This window comes from Bradysia coprophila, unplaced genomic scaffold (assembly GCF_014529535.1).
Source record: "Bradysia coprophila strain Holo2 unplaced genomic scaffold, BU_Bcop_v1 contig_232, whole genome shotgun sequence".
In the NCBI taxonomy this organism is placed as follows: domain Eukaryota; kingdom Metazoa; phylum Arthropoda; class Insecta; order Diptera; family Sciaridae; genus Bradysia; species Bradysia coprophila.
The window spans coordinates 14,667,164-14,679,522 of NW_023503493.1; the positions used below are offsets into that span (position 1 = coordinate 14,667,164).

A 12,359-nucleotide genomic window follows, 5' to 3' on the forward strand; every position below is an offset into this window, starting at 1 on the left:
GACTTCATCAGCCTCCAAATATTTCTTATGTTCATGCTAGGAGCAGTGCTTTTATATGTGTAATCATATGACTGAGATAAAGTCATATCTGTTTCGTTACAAACATCTATAACAGCTCTAGCTACGCCGTGAACAGCTAGCTTAGAATTGTCATTGCCTCCAATTTCTTCAAAGTAAAGTTAGTTTCGTGCAGGAGAAAATTTAAAATGCAACCTATGATTTGGGCTGTAGACGCCAGTCACTGATACAACCACTGTCAATCTGTACTGTATGGCATTAGCAACTATTAGCCAAATTGATGGAACGAGACCATACTGCTAATTTATGCCTTCAGTTCACTCGTCTTCGTTCACTTCAAGTCCGACTAGGGAAGCATGGGTTATCACATCTTTTAGCTCGACAAGTGCAGCGTGTGTTTTTATGTGACTGCAGTATTAGTGCGTTCTGTGCTTGCAAAGCTCGACTAGAGCAGTATTTTTAATGTATCACTTTCAACCAATAGAACTATTAACACGTACGTTACGGAGATATAAGACTTCGCAATTTGAGGTTATGTGTGATGCCCTCTGCAAATAATTTAAATCTTAACAGAGAGGAATTTACAAATGTATAATGGTTGACATGTATACGTAAATCATCAAAATCTCAACGAAATAAGGTCGCCAGATAACAAGATAGAATATAAACTGTCCAAGCTATCCCATTCATAGGAGTCAAGCATCCCCCTTTCTGTTATTTGAATGATAAATATTACAATCGGTAGTAACAGCGGCGAAACGATTTTCGTACACGTGTACAGAGTTGAAACGAAAGGAATTCATTCATGCCTTCACACACAGTTCTTCCTATAAAATCTACAATGCAGCGCCAGCATGGATCTTAAAGGTATTTAAAATTGCAATCATTATTCGCTGGCTTTTATGGACCATATTTTCCGTGAATTGATGGCTCAGGCAAATATCAATTTCATTTTTATGTTCGCTATGTTGGTTTGGGGAAATTTTTCTTACCCATAGCGTGCGTATAGGGGCACCTACCAATTCCGACATGGTATTTTCCGACTTTATTTGACTTTAAAATTATACGGCCTATTTCAATGCATGAAAAATGTTTACCTTTCATTACGAGCGTAAGTATAGGGAACTGAATTTTGTTACATACAACATTATTGCAAAAGGGGGACATTAAAATAGAACGTTCACTCTTTTAGGGGCATTGTCAGTGGTAGTAGATACGTAGGATGTCGATGAAAACTTGAAGCTTTTGACAAATGTAATAGGTTTTTGTATGATCCGCTATTACATTTCGTCTTAAATTACTAATGTCAGCGCTCTACTCTTTTGTCAACTCAATTCACTGTTATGACATCTCATATGGATATTTGCCAGAGTAAAGTTATTTCACCAGAAAATAGAGTACAAAGAATGAACTACTGAAAAAATTGTTTTCTTTTAGAACAATTAAATCTCAAACAACAGAAGAGCTTCTATTGTACTATTATTTGCAACTCGATTGTTCTATTGTTCACTTGTTTTACGACTTTCTGACTACGCATCATTTTGAGTTGACACGAAGCTCAGTCACTATGGGCTTATGGAGAGGTTTCAAAAAAACCTATAAAAACGCCAACGTCTTTTTTGAATATCCCCAAAGAGAAAATTACTAAGAAATTAAAGTTTACTGATCAATTAAGATAAAATAGCGGGCATGAATGTTTCGGAGGTAAAAAAAAATATTTTAAACAAAATTGTTTGTTGGCGATTGGCAGGTTGGAAGATGGGCACTTAAATTTCTCTCGAATGTTTTTTATTTGCCTCTCTCTGTAATAAACCTCACAAGATCCTATACAATACCATTGGTTATAAAATTAAACTTCTGAGAATTGGTTGTTATTTTTTGGTGCAAATCGTCTCGACAGTTACGTACAGGTTGTCGTTTACATTTAATTAATTGTCCTCTTAACTTATTTAGTCGAAAGTTGAAAGCCCCATAATATTCAAGGCAATTTTTGCCAAATCATAAACCCTTTATGTTTCCGCTACCCTCGACCGAAAATGGAATCCTATACCCAGACCTTTCTGTAATCCGATTAGCTCGTAAGTTCTTTTGAGAGAGAAAAAATATTGAATTTCACAGTGCTTCATATTCTAATCAAAATCATCCGAGACAAGTTTGTCTGCTGAGCTGAACAAAACCAAGTTTTGTGAGGTAGAATATTTTTGGCTGGCTTTAATTAGAATTCATCTTCTTTTCTGACTCAGAGAGTCAAATAAGCTTCTTAAACCTAAGCTCTATCGAAGCTCTACCAAGACGTGAAGGTTCTTCAATGTTGCCTATTTCGAGAATCGTTTAAGGTCGTTTTGCGTTGGCTTTCGAGACTTTGAGTTTTATCTTGCAAGAATTTTGAACCAGCAACTATGTGTGGGTGAGTGGGGGTTATTCACTGGTTAGTCAGTGGGTTAATTCCTGGTTAGTCAGTGGGTTAATCAACCATCGAAGTCGGATAAATAACTGTAGTTCGCCTTCAACTGTGAGCTAAGCTAGAAAAGTGGTAGTGACATGAATTTAAAAGAACAAAATCTTTATGTCTCATCACCTGTTGCAGCACACACTTGGTTGTCAAAGGTTCTGTCAGTTTCGTCGTCAAAACTGTGCTATTAATCGTTGTTAAAGAACCTTAACTGATCCGAAAGGTATTATAACATTCTCTTTGTCATATTTTTTTTCTCGGTCGGAACACGACATGAAATGGCCGACATAATATACCGCCAATTCAAGTTCATTACCAATGTACACGGTCTGTACGATTTAATTTATACAAATTGCGTAGGTTATGTAAAATGATTTCGTGTAACGAACAGCTTTTCTACAGTAAACAAATTCTCTAGTTGTTCCACCTAATGTGGCGTACATGGTAGCGCCAACAACGAAACACTAAAAAAAGCACACACATAAGCGTCGGTGAAGTTGTATACATATTGATGAAATGAGTAAATAAATACGAAAATGTACATAATTCATCGTAGACTTCTAGCTAAATTACAACATTACACCCATCTAACCCTAAAATAAAAAAAAAACCAAATAAAAAATTCATAAAACAAGGTCAAATCGGGCCAGTCACGCAATGTCCCACATAATTGGCAGCTTTTAAATTCTCTTCAAACGATTAGAAACAGGCGATTAGAGCATACAATATGAGTGAGAGTCTATACGTATATAAAGCAGTACATTAAGACACATCGCTGAAAACAGCAATCATTTCTCTTTCTTGTATACAACAACCAACCAAATTACAAAGGAGAGCGTTTCAATTAACATTACTGCCTTTTTTTCGTGTTATTGATTCAGAGCAGAAATACCTACACCTAATATCATGGCAATAACATGTTATTGGGGAATTGGGGGAAAATCGTTTCCATTTTGTGTTTTGCAAATTCTTGGACTTGGACTTGATGTCAGTTCGGCGAAATGGGAAATTGTGTGTATTGTCGTTCCAGTAGAAATAATTCGATTTGCACCAGGAATCTAATTACTTTATCAACTTCACTCCAAGTGTTTTCGGTGTATATCAGGCGATGTACTTTTCCCTGGAGATTCGTTTCGATATCGAATTCACCAAATCAACTGGTTTAACAATACGTTATTGGTATGACTGGTTCCGAAAGCGGTGGAACACAACTAATTACAATTGGTACGAATTGGGACATTGTAGTCGCACAACACAACCGAATTTCGAATAAAATTTACTGTATTTATTTTGATTGGTCCCGGCCATACCCGGAGTTCAAGTCCTGGACAATTCGGGAAGGCAGTCGGGCTATGTCTGTAGAAACAGTGAGAGACTCCAGTCTTCCTTCCGCTTCATTAGAACACAAGGAAGCACATTGAATAGCGAACTTGATAAATGATCATTCTGTTTAGTACCTACCTTCCAACTGCATATTGTCCAGTAAAAGAATCGTAAACGACAATATTGCGAAACATACACTTCATGCCGACACAAAAGCGTTCCTTTATAGAACTTCAATTAAGCATACGTATTGACACTGTAACATATTGTGATATATGATGTAGTGTGTAAAAGCATGTCTCTTTATACCGTGTGCACTTAACCAAAAAGCCTTATTTTACGTATTTTTATGAAAATCGGTCAATTCTATGTGACCAGAAAATATAAAAAGGTTAGACAACAACCGAAGCGTACTAAATTATGTGACACACGTCTCCCCTTTTTCCCTTTTAGAAATGTGTGTAGTATATGTTCGCAATAACGATACACTGTGTCGCACATATCTAGATATCTACCGGCCGCATTTATTCAATATGTTCTATAAACATGGTCTCCACACACATAATATTATGCGACTACGCCATATAACTACTACACATTATACTGGAAATATAGTCGGGAATTTTCTCGCTCTAAACATCAAGGGATCTTTTATGACATGCTTTTAAAAGCTCTACGATTCAGATGCTTTTTTTTGTGTGCCCTTCTTAGTGTACCGTATATATACTTTGTGTACGTATAAATATACCTATAAAATGTCTGTATAATCAAAACCATACCATACATGACATATACACTTCCGCTTATCCGTTGTAAGTTATATGAAAATATTTTTTTTTCTCCATGCATCCTCAACAACAACAACCGAAAAAAAGCGAAAGTGATGTATGAATGAATCGGTGTGCTCTAATGTTAAATTACAACTTCTAGGCTGGTTAAAATTTTATTTTTAGGAAATTTCAGTTTTATGTGTTTCGTGATAAATTGAAGTGGTTTAGGTATGGCCGTAAAATTGCTGTAAATAGGCTTTATATAATTTTATGTACATGTCGAATTTATAATAGGTTATGTGTGTGGATGTGAGTGTGTTGGAGGGGTTGTAAGTGCCTCCAGCCAGCATTGTTCGAATAAATATACGTATATGTTCACATTGAGGGTTTCATACGCAAATCAAAATCATGACACACATGAATTTGATGCTTTTAATAGAAAATCATACATGTCAAAAGGCATTAGGCCATTATGGACCATTGTGTAAAATAATGGAGGACGTTGTCGTTCCTAAATTACACATTTCGGAAGAAATATTGTTCAGCCGAAAATGGTGGATGTAAAATGTTTGACATCGGTGGTAATTTCGAGGGCGATTTTACATTTTCTTTCTATATATCAGTGGAGAAGCCTCGAGATAAGTTTCGTTATAGCTAGCTTTCGTATCTGTTGTGACCGGTAGAGTTTAGGCAATTTCACGAGTTGTAGATACAACGTTTCACACAAAAGGACCAAATCTTGACCCTTTGCACTGCCTTTTAATTCTACGTTCCTAGTCGGTAATACGTTCGGTTGTACGAAAGCAAACGTTAGATCTGGACGGACTTTTAACGACGTAATCAGAGTGTCGTATTGTTTCGGCAAACTGCTCAGCTCAGTAGAATTGCTACATTCAACCTCACTCAATCCACTTAAAGCATGTAATGAGTGGTACGCTTAATAGAGTACTGAAACGGGACAGTGTATCGAACAAAATTTGACACTGTACAAAAGTCTATCAAAAATTTTCATACAAAATAGTACTCTATTTAGCAGCTGTCACTCGAAGCACTATTGCTTGAAGTGCGTTGCTACATTCCATGACTCCCATAATTCTTTTTATTGACGTTTCGTTAAAGTTTTGAAACAATTCGCTCAAATGATTCACGCAAACCATTCGAAAACTTGTTGCTGAGTGCATGTTTCTCATCAAACTTCTTCAATACTTTCCAGGAAACCAGTGCCGTGTTTTCATTTCGAATGTTGACCCTCTTGCTTTATTATCCAATTTTCTAAAACCTGCTGCAGCTGCTGTTGCAGTTTCAGTTGAATTTGTATTATCGGAACTGCTTTCTTGTGATATATCGCTAGTATCGTCTTCGTTTATCGCTACCCATGCCTTCCTTTATACGCAGTAATTCCATTTTGTGCCCCCAGATGCCACATTGTTCATACAAAAGCTCTTCATCTGTTTAGCACGTTCGAATAGCCTTTCTGTTAAATTCTTCTCTGTAAAATTTTCGGTGAAGTAAAGTAGTTGTTTATGCATCTGAATGATGAATACACCCTTCGAGGAATCAGAAAATTTTCATAAAATACGTAACGTCACGAGTGTTTTCTATCACTCTTCCGCTTGAAAACAGTCACGTAGAAATAATTTCATTGCATCGAGCTAGATTCTAGCTTAAAATTCATTCCGTTTTATTGGCGAAACTTGAGCATTTTCATGCACATCTTTTCACTGTTTTTATCATTCAATCTAACATATTATATGTTATGCTGAACGTTTGTCTCATCGAATTTAACAAAGGCATATGTCCGTACTGTATAATATAGGGACAAATGGGTTCAATTGACGTTTTAGCATCATCACAAGCAAGCTTCAATGGAACACTTTATGAAATCATAATTAGAGGTCAATTTCATTTGAAAACAGTTTCCCGTTGAAACCCGGATAACACTTAAGGTATCTGGTGTCACACGATTTTAGAAATGGTTGTCGCTTTACCCCTTTACTTGACGCCAGTAGATGGAAGTGCATTAGTTCATGAGGTTAGGATTGCTCATTGGCGTATATAAGTGATATCTTATTCCAAAAGAGCAAAATACATTACCATGGTGTATGCCATTTAATGAGACGAATGCTTAGCGGGAAGTACTCTGCCTCCCGATGGTAATGGTCGTGCATATTCAAAATTAAATTGATTCAATCATTTCGTAGTTCGGGTTGTGTTTGCTAAGTAAACACTCACTTCTCCACATAGAGACAGACAATTGAAATTAAAATATTCCAAAATCGAACATTAGCATGAGGATAATCGGTATTGTGCTGTTGTCGTTTGTGTTGATAGCATCGATTGATGGCATCGACGTGAAAGTCTGTTCGGAGCCGAATTTCGAGGGCAGCTGTGCGACAAAAGAATATGATTCACGGAAATGTGAACATCTGCCGTGGCGTTTCCGTTGGATTTATAACGTGCGGTCGGTGAAGATCAGACCAGGCTTTTTCGGCGGATGTAACGCTCAATGTGAATTGCATACGAAAGAAAATTGTGGCCACTCATTATTGTCGGCGATATTGTCGCAAAATTCGCAAGCAATGCAATTCGATTGTGAACGGCCGATATTGGCGGTCGTGCCAGGATTAACTTTTAAGGGTATAGTTTGTTATTCGAGAGGACTATTTGGATGAAAAGGTCTGAAAATTTTGATCTTGTGCCAACACTGTTTTAGATGACTGTTCAGTTTTAATAAATATTTGTAAAACAAAATGTTTGTTCAATCAATGAATTGTTGTATTGCCTCATAAGCTTCCGAAAAACATATTATGTCGGCCCACTCTAAGATCGACTTTCGATTGCTGTAGTCGGTGTAAGACCACAGCGCTGATTCATATGCTGTTTTTCGAGGCCTCTCTGCTCCAATTGGAACAGAACGAATGCTCGTAGTATCGTATGCTCGTATTCGTCTTTTACTTCATTTTTGTTAAACAAAATTTGATTTGCAATTTTGTAGATGTATATAAACACTTAGGGTTCTGAAAACCCCTTCTTGCTCTCATCCTCTTTCTCTTTCATCGACAAGCTCGAGTCTAAATAACAATAACAACATCCAAAATTCATCGTCAACTATACAAACCACTAGTCAATAAGAGTGTTACTGGCTGCCAAAGATCTCTGAATTAACTAAGGTATAAGCTCACAAACAATATATGTCTTATACAAAAATCGTCTTATACGTTAGCCACACACGAACACGTATGTAACCGAGTAACCGAGTGCGTACGTAAAGCCAATGTGTATATAACCAAGTGCGTACGTAAACCAAGGGCGTACGTAAACCAAGTGCGCACGTAAACCAGGTGCGCACGTAAACCAAGTGCGTACGTAAATCAAGTGCGTACGTAAATCAAGTGCGTACGTAAACCAAGTGCGTACGTAAACCCAGTGCGTAGTTAAAGCCAGTGCGTAGTTAAAGCCAGTTGCATACGTAAACATTCTTAAAATTCAGTGCGTAGTATAAAGCATTTGCATATTTTGATATCCATGTCAAGAGCGATGGGTGCGGACGAGGGTTCATCTCAATTATGAGATAATTGTATACGAAACACACAAGAGTGTCTGTTCGAGAGGCAGAAGGCTAGGTTCTCATGTCTGAAAATCGAAAACCAATCTGAAAATAATTTCGTTTATTTTGTTCTAAAAATACTTTTACCTCATTAATAAACACCCAGTCAAACATCCCACCTATGATTTTTGACATTAATAAATTATGAATTTGTTAGAGATATTATTTGATTATTCAATTATTCATACACAACACATTCACATTACATCCATCCACACACCAAGGGTAATTGACAGGTCGAAAAAAAAGTAAATTGGAAAATTACTCACGTGCCAGTACCTATAACTCAATCATAACTTTCTTTTGTGTGGAACCATTTTTTTTTCATTCATTTCGTTAATTCACATAGATCAACGTAATGATAGTTGAAAAATTCCAAATTACGGTATTAACGACAATAGATGAATTGGGACCTGAAACACCCTTAGTATAGCATTTATAGACCGAGAGCCCGTGTGCAGATCAGTCCCTCATGGGTTGGCGTCAATTTATGCCAGGATATTACACAATCCAGTTACGAAAGCCATTTGTTCTACGACTTTTATTTCTGAGATTTAGGAGTGTCTTAATGAGGGTAACAGGTGCCGTCATCACATTGTAAAAAAAAATCGTAATTGGTGCCAAAATGGGGTATTGATTCCAAATGAAAAATGAAATTTAAAAATAAAATTTATTGAAAGGTCAAGGAAGTTACAAACTCCTCACAAACACGCCAGACTTAACACAATAAATTTTTTTTAAATTGACACCAAATTGGATTTTAAACGATGTGTGACGGCCGTGATATAGGGTGACATCAGCAGCAGTTTTTCCTGCATTCATTAAACTAGAAATGGAAGAACAATACGTGTTCGATTTCTGGATCATCCTACACTAGACCTACGCACGTCAGGTCACTCCTCCTGCTTAGAAAATAAAAGTAGCAGAAAATGGGTTTTTCGTATCGAACATGGCTCGAAGCCGTATCCTTATGAAGGCCTGATATGCACACAGTCTCTCGGTCGATTATCCAAAAAGTAAGTCGTCTCTCGATTCCGAAATAGCAATAAGAAAATAAATAATTTTGTTTACGTTCGGATTTTCATTTCACTAAATTATTCGCTGGCACGGGAAAAACGATAATATTTTCCACTTTTTTTTTGGGGATAAATAACATCGGAAAAAATGAAGCGAAGGGAATCCACAATGATCTACAAACGTTCTACAAATTCAGCACATTCACCCCTATCTTCTTCATCCACTTGTGTAATACAGATAGATTACAAAGTTTCGTCGATATTTTGTGCTACACAGCTACACACACACAGTTAGATATTATTTGCTATTTATATTGTGCCATCAATAAACTTCTAACACCTGCTATTCCCAATAATCTGATCTGTATACTGAAATAACATCAGACAATATCAGTAAATTAGTTTTTGCACCCCGATGATATAAAAGTGAAATACGAAACATAAGCATGAAACGTCTAAAAATGTAGGCTGGTTCATTTTATACGAATGGCAAGGGTGTACACAACAATCTTTCTTACTTTTTTTGTTTGTCTCGCTCCCTCTTACACCCACCATCTATACGAACTACTATATTATAGTGCTCGAAGCTGAATTGTATAAAATAAATGCCCAGATGATCCGAAACTTTCGTCATTAGTGTTCGCATTTATATTTCCTTTTTTTGCGAAGGTCGTGAAATTGTTTTTCTCTTCGGATAAATAAAGTCTTTGCAAGGGATAACATTGTCTTAGAAATTGGCTAACGTATAGATAATAGGTGAAGTTGATGGATGGAGGGAAAGAAATGTTTTAAATTTAAATGTTTTCCCTCGGCTGGCAGATATATTATATACAGACAATAACAAACAACACCCAATTCAATCAGGCCAATGGAAATTTTGGTATTTGATTATGGATATAATGACTGTGAATTGAGAAAGAAAATTGCCATAATCCAATCCAATCGGCAGGACGCATTTATAAAGTTTCGCAAATTGTTGATAGGGAAGGAAAGAAACGAGTTGTGGAATTTGTTTCGTGAATAGTTCATGACGTCCTCGTTCGAAACTTTTTGCCAAGTGCAGTTCGAGTCGAAGGCGAGGTATGGAACCACACAAGGAAAAGTGCAAAGTTCCAAGTAATGAAGTAAATTATTTTGCCCGTCAAGCTACCGAGGATAGTACATTTCAACATAGACCAATACATACAAACTGTATTTTGCGGACACAGTTCGCGTGTGTATTGGTCTATTTTGAAACATATTTTACTGTAATAGGTGAGTGTGTGCTGGTGGACATACAAATAGTGGTGGGAAACGATATTTTCCCTCACGTCATCATTGGATGCTGCGAAAGTAATTGATTACATAAGGCAACAAAATTGTGATAAAAGCAAACTTCCAAGTATGTTTTTGCTCAATAACACAAGAGTGAGTTGGCGAGTATCACAAAGATGTATCGGAGGTAATGAAGTACGTAGCAGAATCCAATATATTCCGGTTTACTACCTCATGTGAAAGTTGATTTTAACACAGGAAAATAGTCCATACACCACATGTAATGGATCACTTTCGTAAGGGGCAAATTGCTATGCTCAACTTTCGCATGGGGCAGGTATTACAGTGTTTTTAATGACAGTTTCGTGAAAGACATCGGGAAATCGGTTCAAACAACACTTTGGCTTGTAAATGAAATGTAAATAATTGCCAATCAGATAAATAGAATTAAATTAACGGAATGGTGTGATACATGCCATATACGTGTATACGAGCAATAAAATAAACCGGCGGGGCTTGCTACCACCTCAAACATTTTCATTAAAAATTATTCTGAAAAAATATCATTTACTGCAGATGGCTGTGACGTCGTTAGCCCCGTACGAATCCGTATGATACCTGTAGAGCCATACGAACATCTAGAGCGAAGCACCCATCAGAAACTGTGCAGTTATTATAGACAGACTGTCTATAATAACTGCACAACTGTTGGTATCTGAACTGAACTATCAAAATTCAGTTTGTTTTTCTTTCAGGGCTTCAAGGGCTCAGAACAGGCAAAGAAAAACACGTTACGACTTTGTTCGTAATTCCAAGTGTCACAAACATTGAGTCAAATAACCTCCAGTATACTCTTTACGGGGCTAAAAACACAGTTATCTTGCATGTTAATGTGCTTGTTTGGTGTTTCTACCGTAAAGTGCAAAAATATAAATAGTTAATGATTGAACACGAATAAAAATAAATAATTGAACGGAAAAAAATATTTGTCGGCCACAAATTGTGGCCAACGCAACTTTACGCTGTTTTGTGTAATTTTGTGTGTGTGGTCAGAACGCAAATGTGGTGTGAATGAAAATGAAAATGAAAAGTCGCTTTTTGCACATACAGATCAAATCACTGAAGCGGTTCTGAAAGTGTTTCACGAGAAACAAAGATACAATTAAATTCGTAATTTGCACGAGAGACCGAAGGTGCAAAGGATGTGAAGAAATGTTGTTGTATTTTCAAAGAGCATTACATTTTTGAAACTGGAACTGATAAAATACTCTTTATGAACATTACACCATTTTGTACACGAACAACTCTAGCGAGCCATAGTTGAAATGAAATAAAACGTCGTCCTTAAACTATTCGTTTTTCATTTGTAATTTCGGACGTCAGTCCTCAGTTTTTACGGAATATATCTAGACTATTTCGCCATGCCGTTTACACTCCACTTAACAACAGAAATAACAGAAAAAAACGTTTCGACATACAAACCACATCAACTTTGTCTGAGGACAAAGTTTTCGCGAAATGACTCTGCAGTGCGGAAAGTGGAGCTTAAGACTTGGTTTCTGATATCTCTCAGGTCTGCTGAAAATAGATATCACACTATGTACAATCGATTGTCGACTATATACAGTCGAAAGCGAACCGTTATTCTTTAACCGGTAACTATAAGCCGTAAACAAGTTAAGAATGACATTTTCTCCAAGAAAATTGTCTTCTTCAGTCGTCTTCTTTGTTATTGTAGGGGTGGAAGTTCTTCTTCTGTACACTCTTGATTACACACATAATGTGCGTGGAAATATGAAAATCAAAATTTGCATTTTATTAAATTATTCACAATCCCTGCCTAACATAAAGAGAAGTTGTGTTGTATCAAAAAATGATACCATTTTATGTCGCATCGTTATATTTATAGATACACACAC

At 36.6% G+C, this 12,359-nt stretch overlaps 1 protein-coding gene across 3 annotated transcripts in view; it reads left to right on the forward strand.

The window, feature by feature from the left end:
- Window positions 1-12,359, forward strand: part of LOC119076894 (dopamine D2-like receptor) — a 208,084-nt gene that overhangs the window by 74,406 nt on the left and 121,319 nt on the right. The window lies entirely within an intron of this gene.